At 43.6% G+C, this 20,395-nt stretch overlaps 1 protein-coding gene across 1 annotated transcript in view; it reads right to left on the bottom strand.

Moving 5' to 3' along the window:
• Nucleotides 1-17,215, bottom strand: part of WIPF1 (WAS/WASL interacting protein family member 1) — a 56,135-nt gene extending 38,920 nt beyond the window's left edge. Inside the window, 1 exon segment of the mRNA XM_018071894.2 lies at nucleotides 17,170-17,215. The gene's annotated coding sequence lies outside the window, so the exon portion shown is untranslated.
• Between the last annotated feature and the right edge of the window lie 3,180 nt (nucleotides 17,216-20,395).

Genomic DNA, 20,395 nt, shown 5'->3' with positions numbered 1-20,395 from the left:
GAAATTTCTGATCTAATGTTGAACCACTGACATTTTTGCATAGCCAGAGAGCCCTCTTCTACTGCCTTCTGAATCACTCCACGATTCAATGGACCTTTCTGTACTTTCTTGATATTGATATCAAATGCTGAATGTGACTATGTGATTCTGCTCAGTGTTCCCCCTGCTTCTTTTAAAGAGGAAACAAATGCAGTAGTGGAGAATGTAATTACACTGCAAGTGTGGGAAACTTCACTTAAAGGATATTTGTTTATCAAATTTTCATAGTGGTAATGAGTTGATGAATTCAAACAGATGCACTTATCAGCAATTTTCAGAAATATTTTCCTTTGAATACAGCAAACAGAAGTTTGAGTCCTATAAAAAGTAGTTCATGTCTTCAGAAGAGTAAGGTTTTCTCAGCTGTAACAGTGTGAATACATATACTGTTATCTAGTGCAGGGATGAACAGGCCTGAATATATGCCACAAAAGGAAGGACAGTAAAGTCCTGGATTAGAGTAGTATGTTTACAGGACTAGTCAATACATGTTGCTTTATCATATTTTTCTTAAAGTCATGCGAATTTTGGAAAGACAATCTAATCCTAAGTGGTACCAACACCAGAAATACTGACATAGCCTGGAGATAAAGTTTGAAGACTACCATATCAGAGGAGAGGCAGAATGGTCTTACCAGGGTCAGCAAGGAGATACTGCTCTGCTCGAAGACGCTCCTTGTGGAACATGTTAAACACTCTTCAATTAAGCTAATGGAAAGTGGTGGAGATAAATTAAATATCCCTTTATTTAGTGAGAGCTGAAATAATGACCTCCAGTGCCTGGGGCACTGATCAGCCTGGCAAGGACTGTGTGAAGGCAGTGGGTTACAAAGTCAGAGGGGTTCCCTTACAGACTGACTGCAAACATCTGTGCTGGAGCACAGATTGGGTTTAGCTGCACCTAAGTGTGAAAGTGAAGACCGTGAAGGTAGGAAGAGAGTGAATAAACAGAGAGCAATACTGCACATTTGGGATGCAAAGCTTTTGGCACTCATTCATGGCTGTCCTGCCAACACCATTCAGTTCTCCCACCACACGCCGCAGTTGTCTCAAGTGTGTTGGCACGGTGGTTCCACAGCCTGTGCCATGGACCACACTGAGGAACTGATCTAGTGGTCAAAGGGTGATCAGTTTTGTTTTTTTCTTTTTCTCATTCTCAGACATGAGGGGACAAGTGTTAGCAGGAAGCCACTACCCAGGCTGTAACACAAAACCACAGCTACAGTGAGAGACCCAAGCCAATGGCAGCTGCTTCTCTGCCCACAAATTGACGCATTCTATGTAATTTCTACATAAATTAAGAGGTTTCCACTAAAATGTCATCTTTTAAATTAACCTGTGCCAGATGAAGACATCAGTGTTGTGAGCAGCCTCCCTGTGACCACCAGCCAGGGAGTACATTCCTATCTGCTGCCTCAGGGCTTCCTACCACTGCTTGCTTGTTTACTACTATCAAATGAGCCAAACTAGATCCAACAATTTTTATCAGTAGGTTAAAATAATCTGGATAATCCCATTGCAAATGAAGTGGCAATGGTTTTGAGGATCCCACAGAGATGTGGGAGTAATGAACTCTGGCAAAGAGGTAGCAACAACAGGATTTCATGGAGCAGCAGCTAAGTATTGAACAAATCACACCCAGCTAATAAGAGATGTAAGTATTTTATGTGTAAATATGCAAAGGATACCCACACAAAACAAAATATACTCATGATGGAAAACCACCCCAAAACTAGTCCACAAAGTGGATGCTTTTACATGAGATACTTTCCGAGCACACACATACCCCCCTACTTGTGCACACACATCTGAGCTCCTGTAGCTGTAGTAGGAGAGCATGTGCAAACACATGTCTGCAGATGCACCTGCTCTGCCCCACTGAAGGTTTTGGGCCAAATGGCCAAGGTATTATTTACACTGGAAGACATTTGAGAGCTCTGTAAGGCTCATGCAGCTTAAGCATTTCCCCCCCCAGTAAGCGTGCAGAGACATGATACACCAGACCCTGAGCTTCAGAGGCACTGAGGGGAAGTTGAAGAGTTCAGGAAGTGGCCATGTTTGCTCTCAGCACACTGCTTCTTTGTCCTCCCCCAGCTGCTCCCACAGGGGCTTTCAGACAGCCGGGATCCCTCACAAGAGAAGGGTTATTTATCTCTGTTTTAAGAAGGGGCTGCGTTTACAAAGTCACTTTTAATGTGTCAACCTCTATGTGAGGATCTAGTCACATACGTCGGGCTGTGCCAAAGCTCTGCTTGGAGCTGCTGGTGGGGCATATCTACTTTTACATCCCCCCCAGACACTGAGGGTTGTTCAAGATGGGAGGAATTCATTTGCCCAGCAGGTAGCTTGCAGCAGTCTCCCAACCACTTTTAATCTGTGCCCAAGCAAAACAGCCTCCCAGGATGTTGCTTCAGCCAAGTTCAGAGTGCAGCAGCACCTCACCACGCCTTTCAGTGGGGCCATGCAGAGGGCACTGCAGGGACAGCAGATGCAGCTGTGTGACACTGGGGAGACCCACTGCGTCCACAGAGGTCTCACACAGCAGGGTTTGCTGAGTCACCACAGACACCAGAGCATCTGCCAGCTCTGACTATGGACCATTAAGACATGAAGAGAAACATATGAAGCCTGATAAATTCTATAATCTGTGAACAAACCACTTATTTCTCCATCCTTGTCACAGATGAAGAATCTATTGGCTAGCACCTTCCAGAGGAGCAAAGTTTTGACAGAGATTTTTGGCAGTAATCTTGTGTAAACAAAACTTGCAACTAATGCTATGTCTCACCTTATATATACACACAAGAAAAAACCCTCTCCTTGGCTTCTGACTAGAAAGCATACCTGAAGCTCTTCTTTATGTACATCTGGGTACTTCATGGAGGCATGTGCTACTAACCCTGCAGATGGTACAAGTTATTTTTAAAACCATAAACTGACTTCCCCTCACTTGCCATGAGATCAAATACCGTTTGATTTATGAATAAAGGACCACCCCAGAAGCAATAACAACTTGCACAGTGGCCTAACAGATAAGCTACACAGGGATGTTAATAGACACTGCTGTAAAGCTATTTGCACAAATGATAAGCTTGTCCTGTGCTATTGGGATAAAAAGGCAATCACGGGCTCCGAGGTTTTGGTTTAGATTAGAAACTTGCACTACCCTACGTCCATACATCTGAGTATACTGGACATGGTGATCCAGGCTAACAGAGCATGCTGAAACCCAGCATTCAATATACCTCTTGCCTTATAAAAATGGTCCCCATTTATTCATTATATGGAAATCCCCTCCCTTCACTAATATGGCTACCACCCCCCACACACACACCCCCCCACACACACCCTCCCCCTGCACAGAATAGTGGAAATGTTGGGGGCTGTTTTCTCTCTGGTACCCATCACCAGCAAATATGAAAAATTAACATGTCACTTCTCAGGCAAAACAGTCTGTACTGCTCCTGACTTTGAGCAGGCAAGGTGAGTGCAGGAGTAAGCCATAGTGTGGAACTGCTAATGTGCAGCTACAAATAAACCAAACAACCAACTCCAAATCTGTTAGCCAAATCACCAGAGCCAAGCACTGATACAGAGGTGTCCAAACTTCAAAGCAGAAGCACAGTCGGCAAGTTTGTTGAAAGAATTACAACCAGGCATGGAAACTGGGACTTCTCAGTAGCATATAAACCCTGCTGTTTCCATTTCCTCTTTCTCATTATCGGCACAGACGGGGGCTGAAGATTAGTAAACAGTGGGTGTTTGAGGTGAATTAGAGCATGTGTGATGTAGAGCTAGGTATCCTGGTGGCATCTGTGTGACTTCGGAGTGATGTAAATATTTAATGTTGCCCACTATATTTCTTCAAAATGAAGAAATATTAACATGTTCCTTGGGGATGGGAAAATCATACCAGGTAAAACAGAATCTATTTTGTCCTTCATCTAGGATGTGAACAAAATCTGAGGGACAAAAATTTTCTGGTAGATTCCCCTGCTGTAGCCATGTATATGTGGAAATGAAGAGTCTGAAATGTCCTATCTGAAACCAGGGAAAAAAACCCCAAAATCCAAGAAATTCTGGGATAAAACTCTTTACACAGCTACGGGCATATGAGACATTACATTTTCAGCTACCACTCTTGCTTTTAGCCAAAAATTATCCTTTAAGAGGACAATCATTTAAATAAAAGCCGTTCCTAAGAAAATGTACTATGCCTAGAAAGGCCTATGTATTTCTTGACTTGAGTGAAAACCACTGAATGGACAAACCTTGCTCTCAAAGTTACTTGCCCTCCTTGCTCCTATAATATAGACAATAACAGACTCCTGAAGAAGAGTTCTGCACTGCATATATATTTTATATATCTATATATATATCTCATAAAACATATTTCTAAAAGGAGAACTCTGTCTTTTAGGAGTCCCTTCATATCATCATAGATATTTCTAATAACCTTAATGTATTCTCAGAACCCAAAAAGGAAGTTTTAATAAAAGGAACAGCACTAGTTGTAGTTTCCAATGGTTAATTTCACGTAAAACCTAATTTCTTAGTTTGTTGCTTTTTTATAAAATAAGCTTGAGACACAGTTTCTCTTTGACCCTATCAAAGAATATGGGATTACTCAGCAGGTCCATTAACATAAGAATGTTAAATTAAATACCCTTTCCAAAGGGTATTTTCAATACTCTTTGCCCAGTAAAATCTGCCTAGCTGTTTTTCTAGAGCAGCTGTTTTTCTGTTATACTTTGCTAATGGCATGCCCAGGCTTCAAGTACCTTTTTTCGATACATGAGCATGCTATGACAAAATTAAAAGATATTTATTATCGAACAACTTGTCTTCACCAAATATTCATATCTGCAATTTGAAAATTTTCAGACTCATGCAAACAGCTGAAGAATTTTTATATACTTGGTTAGTTTTTAAAAGACCGCACTTGAATCTGAGTTATATTTTATACTCAAATCTCCCATCAGCATTTGTGTACATATGTATTTCACAGACACATATTTGTATATGTAAATAAAGTTAAACAAATCTACACTTTAGAAATCGTGACCTACCACAACATGTTAAAGCTACACAAACATTATGTATGTGTATGTATTAAAGCCACGCAAACAATACTCACTGGTAAGAGCTATTACTGCTGCTTAGTTTATATCCCCTTTACATTCTCAATTTCCTATCCAAAGCTCATGCCCTTGTAATTTTTTTTCAAAGGTAAAGTAAGTCCCAATCTTTGGGAACTTGAGTCCACTTCTTGCATTCTTCCCATGGGTAGTATAGTCCACATCAGGAATAACTGGATGCCAAATATAGCCACAGATGTGAGTCTCTGCATACTTGCTGGGTGATTATAAAATAGAATCAGCTTCTCTGTTGTATAGTGGATGAAATCTTTTATCCTTTGCTTAGGGACCAGTGCCAGCAATCCCATACTGATTTGAACTATGCCCAAGTAAGGTGAGCAAGATCAGGTCATGTGCAAGATCATATGTTTTTGTTTCATTAATATTTATTGACAACTGTATTCTCCCAAGAGTATACAGGAAAAAGGGAGGCTCAGTATATGAATATGTATATACACTATATACCACATTATAATTTAATTATCTATGCAATTACTATTAATTAGGAGAGCAGTAGTTAAAAAAGTGACAGAGAATTTGCAGAGTCCATGAAAAGCATCTGGATCAGCCTTGGAGACTAACATTCTCTGTTTCCTTAGATGGTGAAAAAAAATTCATCCCTATTGTAAAATCCCACATCTCACTCGCACATAAGGGGTAGCTACATGGGACACATCTAAGTGAGACTGATCACACCACTATATCAAGTGTTGGCCCTAGTCCAAAAGGGTTACTCAGTTAGCTATCAGGGAAGAGTTTCCAACCTTGTGGACAATCTGACTACTTCATGATGGCTTTCAGCATAGAAGTCATTCAATGCCATTTTGAGCAGGAAATTCTGTCTTGCACCTGGCATTACCAACTCATTGACTCATTACCAACTCATTAGACTACACTAAACCTGACAGAAAGCACTGTTTAGTAACAGTTCACCCAGCTTAGAGACAAATTGCTGATTTAGAAATAAAATGCCCTATATTGCCATTCATCAAAATCTGGTTTCATCAACTGCTGAAACTGAGTCAGTAACCAGGAGACTGCACTCACAAGTTATAAAGCAACACCTCTACCTCAAAAGGCTATGAGACTATCCTGCTGTTCCCACAGCTAGACAAATAAAAGGAGCTGGGCTTCTCATGCCTTGGATATGCAAGTTCCCATAACATGTTTGGGAATTGACAATCAGGACAGCCCAAATGTGTAGGCTGAGTTTGAAAGTGGAGGCAGTGGTATGATATTCAGGCTCAAAACAGCTTGGCAACAGGTCTCTCTCATTAGCAGAAGTCTGACACAACTATAACTGACCCTGGAATCATCGGTTGGCATCCCACTCTACATGTGTTTTGTTTCTTTCTTCTCCCACTAGCAAAAGGCCAAGTACCCAGTAGAGAACAGAAAAATTAAAGTATATGGCTTATGGCTTCAAGGGTGTTACCTATGCACAACAGAAACCCCCAACTGTGTAGTTTGAAGCAAGTGCTGCTAACAGAGCAGAAATGCCTTGCAGTTCAATTTCTAGACGATTCAGCAAAGCTGGCTGGCTCTCCTGAGAGGTTGCACCACAGCAGTGACCTAAGAGAACAGTGCAGAGGAAAACAGCAAGGACCACCAAAAACTCTCCTACTCAGCCTGAAAAATCACAGCTGCCACAGAGTAAGGGGGATCCTATAAGCATGGGGAGAAAAGATTAGTCACGGGCGTTTTGGTAGAGCCCTACAGTTCCAGTTGGTCTGTGGGCCAAGTCCCAGCAGACCCAGCACAGTTCCTTACAGAGGATGAATTGAGAGTTGATACTCCCCAGCTCTCATCAACAATGCCTCAAAGCATCCCCACACGCTGCAGGAGCCTAAAGGTGTTTTTTCACCTGCTTCCCTGATGCTACATGGTGCCAGCAGGGGCTCGGCTGCACCAGCTGTGAGACAGGCTGTATATACCTACTTGAGGTTTCATGATGTTACTAGTTTGGATTTAAGTAAACTCCATGACACTTAACTTTGGGGGTTTTGCTACTAAATCGGACAAGGACTGTTCTCTCAACTTCTAATGCCAAAGCCGGTACCTCACTTCACTTTGGGAAATTCTAGTTTTGAAGACCTTTGATTGTCCATGAGGCTATTTCCATAATTATACCCTTAAGAACTATTTAAAAATTCCCTCATTTTATACTTGTCCTATACCAGACAGTATTCCTTTGTGACAGGGTCTGAGATCCAGAACTGATGCACATTACAGAAAATGACAGTGATACCAGGGGTCATATGCTCCACTGAGAAATGAAGAAACCAGGACCTGGACGTGCCAGAGTTAAGTACAGAAACTGAGACTGCAATTTGTGACAATGTCACTGGACAGAACCAAGAGTTTCTACATCCAACACGCCTGCAAATAATCTGTTTTTTTCCCCCCCCATTACAATCACATCACAGTGACCCTGCAAATCTTGGGGAAAAAAAAAAAAGATATCAGCATCGGAGATTTAGAGCAGAAGGGCGATCCTGCCTTTAGGATGCTGATTTCCAAAAATAACCACCAGTGTCTACCAGAGAACAGAGGGAGCATTTCCAGAAGCCTAAGAAAAAAAATAGCCCAGAGAAAAGCCCTAGGAAACACTGTCCTGACCTTCTGGAGCAATCCTGCTCCACTGGTCTCATCTCAGCACGGATTCCTCACAGTAACCTTACATCAAGGCCAGGGTTGCATCTACTTTTGCTAGTTCAGAGTGATTTTTTTTAGTGTATCTCTGTTCTCACTTCCTAGGGCATAAAACCTCAATAAGAAATAGCAGTGGGACATTTCTTTATCTCTATATGAAGGGAATAAAATGAAAATACACTTTTTTTTTTTAATTTTCCCTTCTTGCAGGTTTTTTGATTCTATATGCATTTACTTCTATCCACATCTTACAGCGGATGGCCTGGAGCAAAGGCCTTGGAATCTGTAAATGCTGTGGTATTATACATCACATGATATAATTACCACGGTTTCTTTAAGGCCTCCTCAATCTTGCTGATTAGTGAGCGGACAGTGAACAAACATATTTTTGAGAAGAATAAAAGCTTTCAGTCTAAACAAAAAATAGCAGTCATATACCATTCTTACTATAAACTCCATTATTCCTCCTAAGAGGAAACTTTCTTGGGGAACTTCTAAAGTAACACAAACCAGAAGAAAACAATGACAATTCTTTCCCTTGGCAGCACAAAATCCCTCAGTGTTCTCATTTAAGTACTGCACATGATGACATCCAACTGGGTTTTACCCTGCAATTCACTCGCATTATCGGGGATGTTCTGCTAAACAACTGGCACATTTTAGATGAATAAAGAGGGAACTTGTCCAGTCATCTCAAGCTGTTTGTCAGTTATGGAACACTTAATTTTCTAGTTCCCTATAGTAGCTCCAGTTAATTTGTCTTCCTCTTGACACCAGTCAGCATGCACACTTTTTTAAGGATGCACACATGAAAAAAAAGAAAAAGCTATAATAAAACTTGGAGACACTGATCCTGCAGAGAGCTGCTAGGAAAAGCATAACCAATAAATGAGGAAATAAATATTGCTGTAGTTCTACCTAAGGGTACAAGTAAGTATAAGTAAGCAGCAACTCCTCAGAGTAAGATGCTTCACTCTGAAAAGCATCATCATCTTTAGTTTTAACTTCAAATGAGATAAGAACATGAGCTGTTCATTTACACCCAAGGGACATTAATCAATTCAATTAAGAATAATCTATTTAAAGTAAATCGTGCATGAAATAATTTTTCTGTCCCTTCCTTAGCCACATATTAAGATCAAATGCAGAACTTTTATTTGAAAATACAGGAAGTTCCAAGGGAAAATTAGTTCTTTATGATTTGCTTCTGCCTACTATTAAAACAAAGTTTTGGGCTGTCTGCCACCATTTGAGACTTTCAGGTTCCAAGACGCCATCAGAACTATTGATAGGAAAAGCTGTACTTTTAAGAAATCTCTTTCTCTCTGTTTCAAAGCAGTATTAGTCCAGAGTGGTTTAAAAACACAACCTGCAGACAGAAATTACAATATACTGGTAGGTGTTTTGTGGCCTCAGTTGAACAGCATTCTCCCTAAAACTGAAATGATCATACTTGCATACCTTCCTTACCACCTCATTGCTATCATTTGATTTTTCATTTCATCCCACTGGAACAGAAAATTTATTTCTACTGGGCATTGCTCCCTATCTCAGTGGTCTTAAAATCAAAGATAAGACATATGACCATACAAAAAACACAAAGGAGCATCTGACCAAAGAGAGAGACATTTAAAGAGACAATTACACTGAGTCATGCAAACTCACTTATGGTGAGCAAGTGGTTTCTTTACTTACAACAGGCACAACACAGCACCTTTTATAGTTTACATTTAATATTTCCTTTAAAAAGCGTTTTCAGCAGCTTCAAATGTGAAAATTCTCTCTTTTGCATCTCTTTGCCAGGAAAACAGTTTTGGAAATATGTTAAGCAAAGTAGGTCAGGCAACATTAGGTAAACCAGAACATGAGCAGAGCAGTGAATGATGTGACAGTCACAGGAGGACTGATGAGTTGGAGCAAATTGAAGAGAGGATTGTAGAGCTCAGTACTGCCTAGCTGATGCTGTCCATGTTTGCCAAACTGCAAGTCAAATTGATCCAAAAGAGCATCAAAGTAAGTATCCTCGAATTACTAGCTGAGGAACCTTTCCTCAGGTAGAAAGTGAGGGGAAGAATAAGCAATCCTTCCCTTCTCCCCACCAAATACTTTCTGTCCTCCATGTCTTTCTGTTAAACAGCTATCAAGCTGATGCTAGTTACAAATACAGTTATCATCCTGTTTAGACTACTCATAAAGGAAGGTTGCTGATTAATGCCACCCTTACACCTCTGGAATGCTACTTCAGCTGGAGCTGCAAGGTACCTCCAAGCACCCACAGTTTTCTCAGGGACCAGGGTAATTTGAGGGTAGCTAAAGGTCCCACCATTTTCAGAGCCTGACAGTGAGGTGAGCCAATAAGGCACTGTCTGTTCCCAGCAGAAATAGCAGAGACACCACTAATCTAATTTAAGGCAGCAGTTCTCACTTAACTGTTCATATCATTGCTCTAAAAAAAATAGGGGAAAGGGGAAAATTAAAGAAAGGGGGGGAAAAACAGTTGGGAAAAAATGGAAGCTCAGGCAAACCCCTCTTTGTTTTTGAAAAAGGGGGCAGAGCACAGCTCAGAGCCATGGGTGCATGGACTGGTCTAGAGGGACACTATCCGCTGAAACTCTTTCTTAATTCCCAAGAACAAGTATTTTAAGGATTGTATTTTGCACACTACACTCACCCTTTCAGTCTCTCTTGTCTAAGAAGATCCTTAAACCAGCAAAAGAGAAGACCACATGAAAAAAATAACCTTAAAGCAAAATCAGAGAACCAGAGTCTGGATCAGAAAATTAATTACATATTCTGTAATTTAAAAGTCAGAACCACAGGAGATTAAGTTCTCTATAGCCTCAGGTTCAGCATAAAGAAACTCACACTGCTAACCAAATCCTGCAGTGTGCTGAGCCAGTATCATAAACCTATGGGCAGAGGCTGGACCTGCCAGCCTTGGGCTGCCCCTATCAGCACACTCAGGTGTGCACTGTAGGTATTTCCCTTCCCAAAAAATTCCAAGTTCTCAGCTCTACACATGTTCCCATTGTAAAGAGGCCTTCTCTAATGCTTAAAAGAGACTGTTGTATTCAGCCATACCACTGAGCGTGGCTGATTTGGGATGCATTTGTGAGCACTCACACTTGCCTTGCTTCCACCGCAGCCAGGCATAACACCCATACCTATCTTCCACACACAGCTGCCCAGACAAATCAGCTTTATGTAGCTGGCAGGCTCAGCTGTTACAGGGCATTACTCTGACACACAGCCCTCTTCACAGAACATCAGTGCACATGTTGTGCACAACAGGTTGTGGCAACAATAAAATAATGCGTTATCCTATCTGATTTCTATGACTTAAAGGATTTCCCAACTTGCCATGCCTGCTGATGCCCTCTTAACATTTAGAGACTTGTGTCAAGTGAGCTACAAAACTGATCTGTTATTGTGGAGAACAAGCAATGGATAGATCTGCTGAATGATGCAAGGCTCCACTGACTTTTAGTTGTGCTTATGCAACTCCATAGTTCCACAGCTGCTAATAATTAGCAGATGATCTGCGTAAGTGCTAGACAAAAAAAAAAAAAAAAAAAGGAGAATCCTACTTCATCACTTAAAAAACAAGCTACCAAAACAAGAGTAATGATTTTTTTCCATCTGACATGATTTTCTTTCTCTCCTCTCAACAGAATTCAAACAAACACAGCATAACGAATTCAGCATAACTTATAACTGAAGATCTGAATGGTGCCTTGTTCGTAGCATTTGGATTTGAAACACAGATGCAGTTAAATCACAGCTTAACTCCTTCCATGATACTCTTTAAAATGCTGATCTGTGTTCTTCTCAGCTTACAGATTTTTAAAAGTTTTCAAGTGAGAGTTTTCTTTTTAAACAAAGAGATTCAAACTTGGATTCAGTGTACAGCTTTCTCTGCTCTTTTCCTCTCTTAAAAAATAAGAGATTAGTTGTTGTGCAACTAACTGGGAATAACATCACTTTCTAAAAATTTCCTTTGCAGCTCTTGTCTTTATTTCACCAAATCCTTTTCCAGACCTGATTTTCTAGGTTTCCTGAAAAAAAAAAAATAATCAGTGCACTAAATTGTTCTTTAGTACTAAAACTGCCTATGAATATGACAGAAAAAGCAAGAACAGGAAAAAAAAGGAATAGGATCTGTCAGTGGGTAAGAGTAGACTCTGTTGCCAAGTGATCTGAAAACAGTTGAGTAGGGAAAAAGAGGTAGTTCTATGTTTAAAGACAGAATCTTTTAGCTACTAAGGCACTAGTCTGCCAGTCAGAAGATTTCTGATCCTCTCCCAGCACTATCACTGACCTGCTGCTATGAGACTTTGGGCAAAATTACTTCCTTACACTATGCTTCTCTATGTACTCCAATTTTTGAAGTCTTTATTCAGACTTCTCAAGGCCATTTTCAGATGTTTTGAGACCACTTTTATTCCCACATGTTCTGGGGACAGACAAAAGCAGTCATGCTTTTCCAGTAATGCAAAAACATAGCCTACAGCCAGCTGGAAGGAACTGTTGGATCTCATGTAGTTCAGAGCAAGGCTAACCTGGCTTAGAGCAGATTGCTTGAGCCTTATCCAGACCAGTTTTCAGACCATCTCCAACAACAGAGACTCCACAGTCTCTATGGTCAACCAGTTTCAGTGGTTAGCCACCCTCACTACCAAGGACCTTACTGGCAATTTTTGTAGGAAGCAGGACAACATGCTGAAGGATGCAGTTTCTTCTTAGGGCTCACTTCTGGTCCTGTTAAGTCAGGATCCAGGAAAATACAGAGAAGCCTGCTCCACATTGCTTGCTCTTCATGGCAAGAGGATTTCAGCACTCAAGCACAGCATTCACCAAAAATATTAAAGAGAGGGAGGAAGAGGGAATCACCTCACTTCCTGAAGTTATCACAAGAGAAACATGCACAAGCTATTTCAGGCTCACTGACCTGCTAAGAGCATTTATTTTAACCTCTGTATTACTTCCCATTAAAGACCATCCTGTAGCTTCTTCAGCATGAGATACATACTCAGGCTGAGCTCAAATGAGATAGAGAGCTCTCTCATGAAAGCATGCACTGGTGGACAGAAGGGCCCTTCTCATGGACTTTGTTGCAAGAAGAAAACGGCAGGAGCTACACACACACATACACCTAGGAGATTAAGGATGAGGGGTGCCACATAAACACATTAAATCTTAGAAACTTTTGCTTCTTAGTAGTTTGAGGAGTTACAAAACTATACATTCTAACTTCAGAGCATACTTATGTGTAATTGGATCCAAATGAAGAACACTAATGAGGTTATGGCTGAGTTAAGTGTTACAAAACAGACTCTCAAAATACTCTCCTTGTGCTTCCCGTTTATCTCCTTCCAGGAATTAGGAAAAACTTTCTATTCTGAACTCCTTTGATCTCTCAGATTTAGACGAAACTGCTCCCCCGCCACTTGCATCTCCAGCCTTAGAGACAGTCTTGACTGATCTTTGTCAACGGTCTTGGATGAGGCCCAAGGACAGCTGCTCTTGCAGACTTGTGTGCTTGCAAGACTGAAGAGTGATCCCAGTATCTTTCAGAGCCTTGATGTTCAGGGTTATTTCCACTGAAAATAATCTTTTCACTATTCAGATTTCACTCTCAGCTCAGCAGCAGTGACAGTGACAGAGTCCTCAGAGAGAATCACAACAGAGTACTAACATAGTAAACAGTTCATTATTTTTTTCTTCCTCCTGTTCAGGTACCCAGACATACGCACACACGTAGCTGGTGCTAAGTGAGAGCACTACACTATCATACTGGTCACCACAAGCACACAAAATACTTTAAATGAAGCATTCGACTAAAGCATGATTATAGACATCTTTCTTAAATTTAGTTTTTAATGATGCCTTTTCTGGGCTATTTGCCAACTAACAGTTCAGCAGTTATCTTTCAATAATAGATTTTCACATCTATATTTGAAGTAAGGAGCTAAACAAGTAGGTTAACAGCACAAGGGGCAGGTAGCTGCCTTGATGATTTGTGGCTACTTCCAGCACCCTCTTCTTTAATACTACCAAAATCTCTTCTACTATCCCAGAACTTAACTATCTCCCCATATAAAGACTGGTCTCCCCAGCCCTACTCAAATACAGCTAGCACCAATGATTTTGAACCAAGACAGTCAAGTCTCTTTTTATAAGGGATCCCACAGACCAAGTGTTAGAGTGCACCACATGAAGAAAAGGAGAAAGTGTTCACATTGGAGCCAAGAATAAGAGAAATCAGTAGAAAGAACACAAAAACATTTAATGAGATTTGAATTTTGATAACACTTCATTGTTGTAAAGAAGTCACAATGCAGATATGTTTACCTTGGCAAAAGCATAAACTTCAAAGAACTCCTCCCCTTTGTTGCATCACTATTTTTTATGGTTTCTATACCTAACTCCATTAACCACATGGAGATTCAATGTAGTTAAAGGCACAGAAAACTTCAAGGCTGTTGCATAAAGACATTTTACTAAATTATACACCAAAAACAATATATGCACCTCCAAAGGAAGCCTCTGTATTCCTGTCTTCATGCCACAATTGTCAGACAACACCAACATACACTTTTCTCCCTCCAAAGCAGCTTGGTGTTTATACAAGCAGGGCAGATTACATAGCTGTTAGAACTTTAAGCACTGTAGGTCATAGAGAACAGTACTTCAGCGTGCTCCCTTCACAAAGGGATTAGCATTGCTCGTCCTCCTCAGTGGCCTTTTCAGGGTTTGGAGGTCATCAGATATAAAAATCATACCTCTTCTCACAGGTGGGAAATTGCTCCTTCTATAGCAAGTATCTTTTTCTAGATGCACATTTTCAATTCTGACTGTGTTATACAGGTAAAAGCACTGAAGCTCTGCTTCAATTTTATAACTCTCAGTTTTTCTTAGGAAAAAAAAAAGAGAATAAAAAAAGAGAAAGGTTTAGTAGCAATGCAGTTGCCAAACACAGTACCTTGCTACCTGATGCCATTTAGAGAGCAAACTAATGATGGAGAAAGTTAAATATGTAATTTCAGTAGAAATAGCAAGGCAGCAGCACCAGTTTAGACTCAGCTAGAGAGCTTCAACTGTTTTAATTCCCATTAGTTGGGGGGAGGGATCCCAAAGCAGGAGACAGGGGAGAGTCAGCACAGGGCTGAGAGAGGACTTCTATACAGACAGAGCAGTAGCTGCTCTCTCCTTTTCTCCTTACCCAGATTTCTTAACTTTTCAGCAATTCACTTTAGAGCACAACCTCACAGATAACCGGTAGAGGCTAAAGCAGCTGCTGCACAGTTGGGAGGAACAGTTGAGCAGCCATAAGACATAAGAGAAGGGTGGGAGGGACAGGAGCAGAGGCAGGAACCCCTAAGCCGCCAAGGGTAACATGTACAGTAACCACAGCCTCCAGGGCACAGTCCCCTGCCCCAAAAAACTTAACTCCAGTCAAGGCCAGCCAGAGGAACTGGCGTGCCTCTTGCTTCACATTCCTTGGAAACTTGCCTTAACTAACTATGGAAATAATCATTTCATGTACAACATGAAGAACTACACATTTGACAGGCAGATGCTAAGGGCAACATCCTGCTCAGCTTGAGGTCAGAGGATGCTGAAGAGCCTAGAAGAGTGACGCAGAAAGACACATAATACTTCAGGAATGAAAAGCGGTGCTTTCTGGAGGAACAATAACAGGGATTCAAGAGATACAACCTTAATTTTAGGATATTTGCTCTTGCCTAGCTAAACAGGTCTTTAAATAACATTTGTGCATATATAAAAAGCTTTTCCTCCCTGTTTGTAGCTTTCCTCTACTCCCCACACCAATTCTCTCTCATATTCTCTTCCTGATTCTCCCTTTCTGCGTGTCCTCCTCTCACGTGCTCCTGCTGCACATGGGGCAGAAGTGCTCTGGAACAGCTGTATTTCCTCCTCCTGTGTTCCTTCCCCTCACAGCAGAGGGGAAAGTACATGCCAGCTCAGCTTGCCTCGTGCTTCACAGCACTTGAAAAGGTACACTGCCAGAGCAGGTCCCTCCAGGGCAGCACTGCCATCCCTCTTGCCTTCACTGCAAGGCACACTGTGAGTAACATACAGAGGCTAAACAGACTCTGAGAGGACCTCTTCTTTTTCAGATGGCCTCTTAGGTCTCTGCACTGTCCTCCCAAGCTGGGCTTCAAAAAGGTAATGGGCAGAGGAAACAGAGGGGAAAGTAGAAAGAGTTAAAAAGGGTGTGAACAAGGAGCAAAACACACTGCCCACTCTCTGGAGGTCAAGACAACAGAGAACATCTGCTTATTACAGCCCTGTCTTTGAGAAAGCACTTCAAGAGTAAAGGAGCAATTTAGAAGTACCTCACCGTGGGTTCCCGAACAAGCACACCTTATTGCCAGAGACAATTACTGTATCACTTTTGTTTTCTAGAGGAGGCTCAAATAGGATACATGGTAGCTGCTGAGGAACACCTACCTTCCCAGGAGGCATACAGTCCTGCTCTGCAGGAGCTGTTAGTTAGAAATTGAAGCACAACCATTAGAGTAGCAGAAGCAAACAAAGGGGAAGACAAGGTAAAACTTGAAGACTATTTGCTGTTGTCAAAACTGATTCCTTTCACAAGCCCCCAGAGCCAGCTCGGAGGGCAGAGACCTGCTTTGTTGACTCTACCAGAAAGCCAACCTACAAGGTCCACCTCAACATTCGCTGCAGACGAAAGCACTTGAGAGAGGAAGGCTGCCACACAAACACCTGCGTGAGTATGTGACCAAATAAAATCATGCCCTGCGTGGATGCCACACGTGCGGGCAGCGGTGTATGCCAAGGTTCCAGCGTGTGCCACAGCCCCAGGGTGGCTCTTCCCACCCTGCCATGCCAGCCGGAATTCCACAGCCGTGGCTGTACCGCAGCAGGGATGGCCAAGGATGCCACGAGCCGCCTCCTCTGCCCGGGCAGAGGCACAGTCCGAGCTGCCCGGAGGGGCCGGGGGCTGCGCCCGGAGGCCACCGCCGCCCGCACCGCGGGCACGCACCCAACCCCGGGGGAAGCGAGGGGAAGCAGGGAGGGATCCCAGCCTGCCAGCACGGCTTCGGGAGGTAGGAGGAACGCGTCCAGCCCAAGACAGAGCAGTCTGGAAGAAAAGAGAGAAAGAGCAGACAGGCACGAAGCGAGACTCGGCTCCCGACCCTTGTACCCGGAGGGCGCTGGTCCCGCGGGGCCGGGGGAGCCGAGCTGCCCGAGCGCGCGGCCGCCGGGGCCCGCCCGCCCAGAGACCCCCCGCCCCGCCGGCTCCGGGCAGCGGAGCCCCGCCGGGCCCCAGCCAGCCCCACCGCGCCCTTACCGCGCTCCGTGCGGGCGAGGCGGCGGGAGGGGACGGCGGGTCCCGCCGGCGTGGCAGCCGCTTGCGGCGGCCGGGACATGTTGGGCGGGCGCTATTTATAGGCGGCAGGAAGCGGCGCCGCGGCTCTGGGGCGCTCTCCCGCGCCCGCACAATGCCCCGGGCCGGGCCGGCCGGGCGCGCGGTGGTGCCCGCCCCCGTCGCCCGGGGCTGTGCCCTCCGCGCCGCTGAGGCTCCCGCGGGGTGGTCTTTCCCGGGCAGCGAGGGAATCTGGTGGTGGCCGTGCCCCCGCCCGCACCCACGGTCCTCCTGTGCCCGGGGGCAGATCACACCGGTCGGAGTTACAGAGGTAGCCCCCTTACAGGGAGATGGGTCCAGGATCCCGAGTGCCAACGGCCTGAACCGTGACTTTGGGAGCTCTTCCGGGGACTCATCCCGTTCAGACCCTCACCGGTTCCCCGGACACGGATGGCCTCACCCGCAGGGGCAGCTCTGCATTCCGTGCCCTCTTGGCCGCCGCTGCCCCCTTGTCGGGGAGCGCCGGAGGGCAGAGATGTGCTGGGCTCCCCTGCTCCGCAGGGACAGCCCCAGCCCCTGCTCTGCTACGGGACAGCCGCCCGCCCGCAGGCTGGGCACAGGGCTCCTCTCACCCCTGCTCACGCTGCCCCACTCGGCCACAGAGCTCTCCACACGCCTCGTTTTCCCTACGTGCCTCCGATGGCCTTGATGGCAGCCAGCAAGGAAGGGGTAGCGGAGCCTGGGGAGTGGAAAGGCAGCAGGCAGACATACAGAGTGGAGTAGAAACGTAATAAAACAGTGGGAAAGAGGTACTTGCTTTTTCCCTGTTAAGGTTTGCAGTGTACCGAGGTGTGGGAAGGTCAATTACCCCTCTCTACGTGATGCCCCAGAAGATATTTGTGCTTCATTCCTCAATTAACTCACACAGAGATTGCTTTGCCAGACAACCAATAGAATCTGCTCCCTTTTCCCTCTCAGCTTGACTAAGTTTTCTAGAAGCAAAATTTCTGTTAATCTTTTTAGGTCCAGCACTGAAGTTTTGAATGGAAAAATGCCCAAAGTATATGTAATGGAGTAGCTTGTGCATATAGGAGCAAGCATTGAAGGGCAAGAGCTGTGTGCTTAGTGTCTATTTGAGCCAACACATCGATCTCACATGTTTTTGTCTCTGTAGGATTTTACATTTTGGAGGTGTTGGGATGTTTTTTGTTTATTCCATGCATAGACATGGTGCAGTCCAGCAGCTACATAACACTGTTATCTAAAACATATGAATGTTAGGGACAGATGTCCTGAAAAACTTAAATATGCACTTCATTCACTTGTAGCAACATGTCCCAGCAAGGTCAAAGACTGAGTAACCTGTGTGCTAAGCTAACCTGCTGCAACTTACTTTCATGTTTTCATCAGGAGATGAGCAGTTGCCTAAAGGCACAGCATTATGGTGAGACATGCTGTCATAATGGCATTACTGATCAGCCATCAGTGTAAGATTGGAAACCTTGCCAGGCTTTTATATAGGTCATTTCTCTGTTTTTGTGTCATTGCATGGTTGGAGTATTCCAAGACGGACACAAAAACTGGTACAATTTTTTATGTCTACCCTTTTCTGACCCATACACACAATGTAGATTAGCTTGCAAGCAAAAATTATGGTGCTCACAAATAGTAAAACTGCAGGTAGTCTGTTTACTGCTTTTACAGTCCCAAAGCTCTCTAAAGAGGGTCACAAATCCACATGAGGTTCCCAAACACAGCATACAGCATTTGGGTCATTGGTTAGCTGAACAGTCATGTAGAGGCAAACAACTTCCTCTTGTCTACATACTGGGGAAATACTATGTGGTGTGTTTATTCCAGGCTTATGGGATAAGAAGCAAACACTGATACAGATCTCTTGGCTGTTAGAAGTTGGGAAGATGTGCTGCAATGGGAAATCTGTGCTGAGATGTCAGGAAATGGTGACCCTTCTTGCTAGGAAACAGTTGTCCCTTTATGGGGAGTCCACTGAGTGGCCCATCATCACTGTGCTGCAGTAGCCTACGAACTCCTTTGGACTCTTGCCTGCTGGTCAGGCTGGCCTGTCCCATGGTAACAATGAAATTGTTCTGTCCTTGCTGTAGACAATCCATCTGCAGCCAGGGGGACTCAGCAGGGCTCTTGCAGTGAGCATGGAAATGCTTGCCTGCAGGTTGGTTGTTTTCCATAGCTGTGTCAGTCTTTTATACTTTATCAGGGAATTAAGTACATTTATTTTAGATAATCTTTAGCAAAGCAATGCATGATTGCCCCTTCTATGGTTGGGACTTCACTTTCAGAAAGAGAGAAAGTACTTCAGAGTTTTGTTAGAAGTCAGTGTCTGTGCAACATTCAGCTGAGAGAAGCTTAGGAGACTTTGTATGGGTTTCACAATTTTTAAGAGAAAGAGAGAGGGAGAAAATTTATACCCAGGAGCATGCCTAGTGGCCTGGAGGCTGTGCTAGACTTTGACTAGCACTAGTAAACATATGAAAACGTGAGGTCTTGTGGCTGGGTTCAAAGAGAACAACCTTCTAAAAGTGTCCAAAGTCAAAAACATTTCTGATGTGCTAAGCTATCAGTGACTTTAAAGGTGGCATCTTGCATGCCATCATACCAGAAAACAAACCTTTCAGGGAGGTAATGTGCTCCCTTTCTCCACTAGCAGCATAGTGTCCATGTACTTTGTGGGTCCTGTGTTACACGTACTCTCTCTTGTCCCGCTGTCCCTACCTGCTGTGGTTTGCTGCAGCTGTGGAACAGAACTGCTGGGTCAGCATGCTGATGAAACTCACACTGCTTTCACACATCTCTGGAGAGATGACCACAGCAAGGAGGTTGGCAGCAACTTATATCCTGGAGCAAAAAATGAGTACTTATCTTACAATTGCCTGAAAAATAACCTGACTTTTTAAAAGCTCAAACTGAAGGAGGCTGCAGGACCCAAGCACCAGTGGCAGGTGAATGATCACACCTGGCACACATAAGCTCATAATCAAGCATTTGGAGTTCAGTGAGTGTCATTTTTCTGTTCTCTCTCTTGATCAGCTCAACTACATTTTACAAAGCCAAGATCCTACTGGCTGAATAGACAGAATGAGGACATTGGGTTCAGCTTAGCTGTCTGATGACAATGGAGAGCAGCAGCCTGTTCTGATTACAGACTCACGTAGAGGTGAAACTGCTCCCTTGG

Source organism: Manacus vitellinus, unplaced genomic scaffold (genome assembly GCF_001715985.3).
Source record: "Manacus vitellinus isolate BGI_N305 unplaced genomic scaffold, ASM171598v3 scaffold_20_pilon, whole genome shotgun sequence".
Lineage (NCBI taxonomy): Eukaryota > Metazoa > Chordata > Aves > Passeriformes > Pipridae > Manacus > Manacus vitellinus.
The sequence above is the reverse complement of the archived record's forward strand: the minus strand, read 5'-3'. Positions and strand labels throughout refer to the sequence as shown.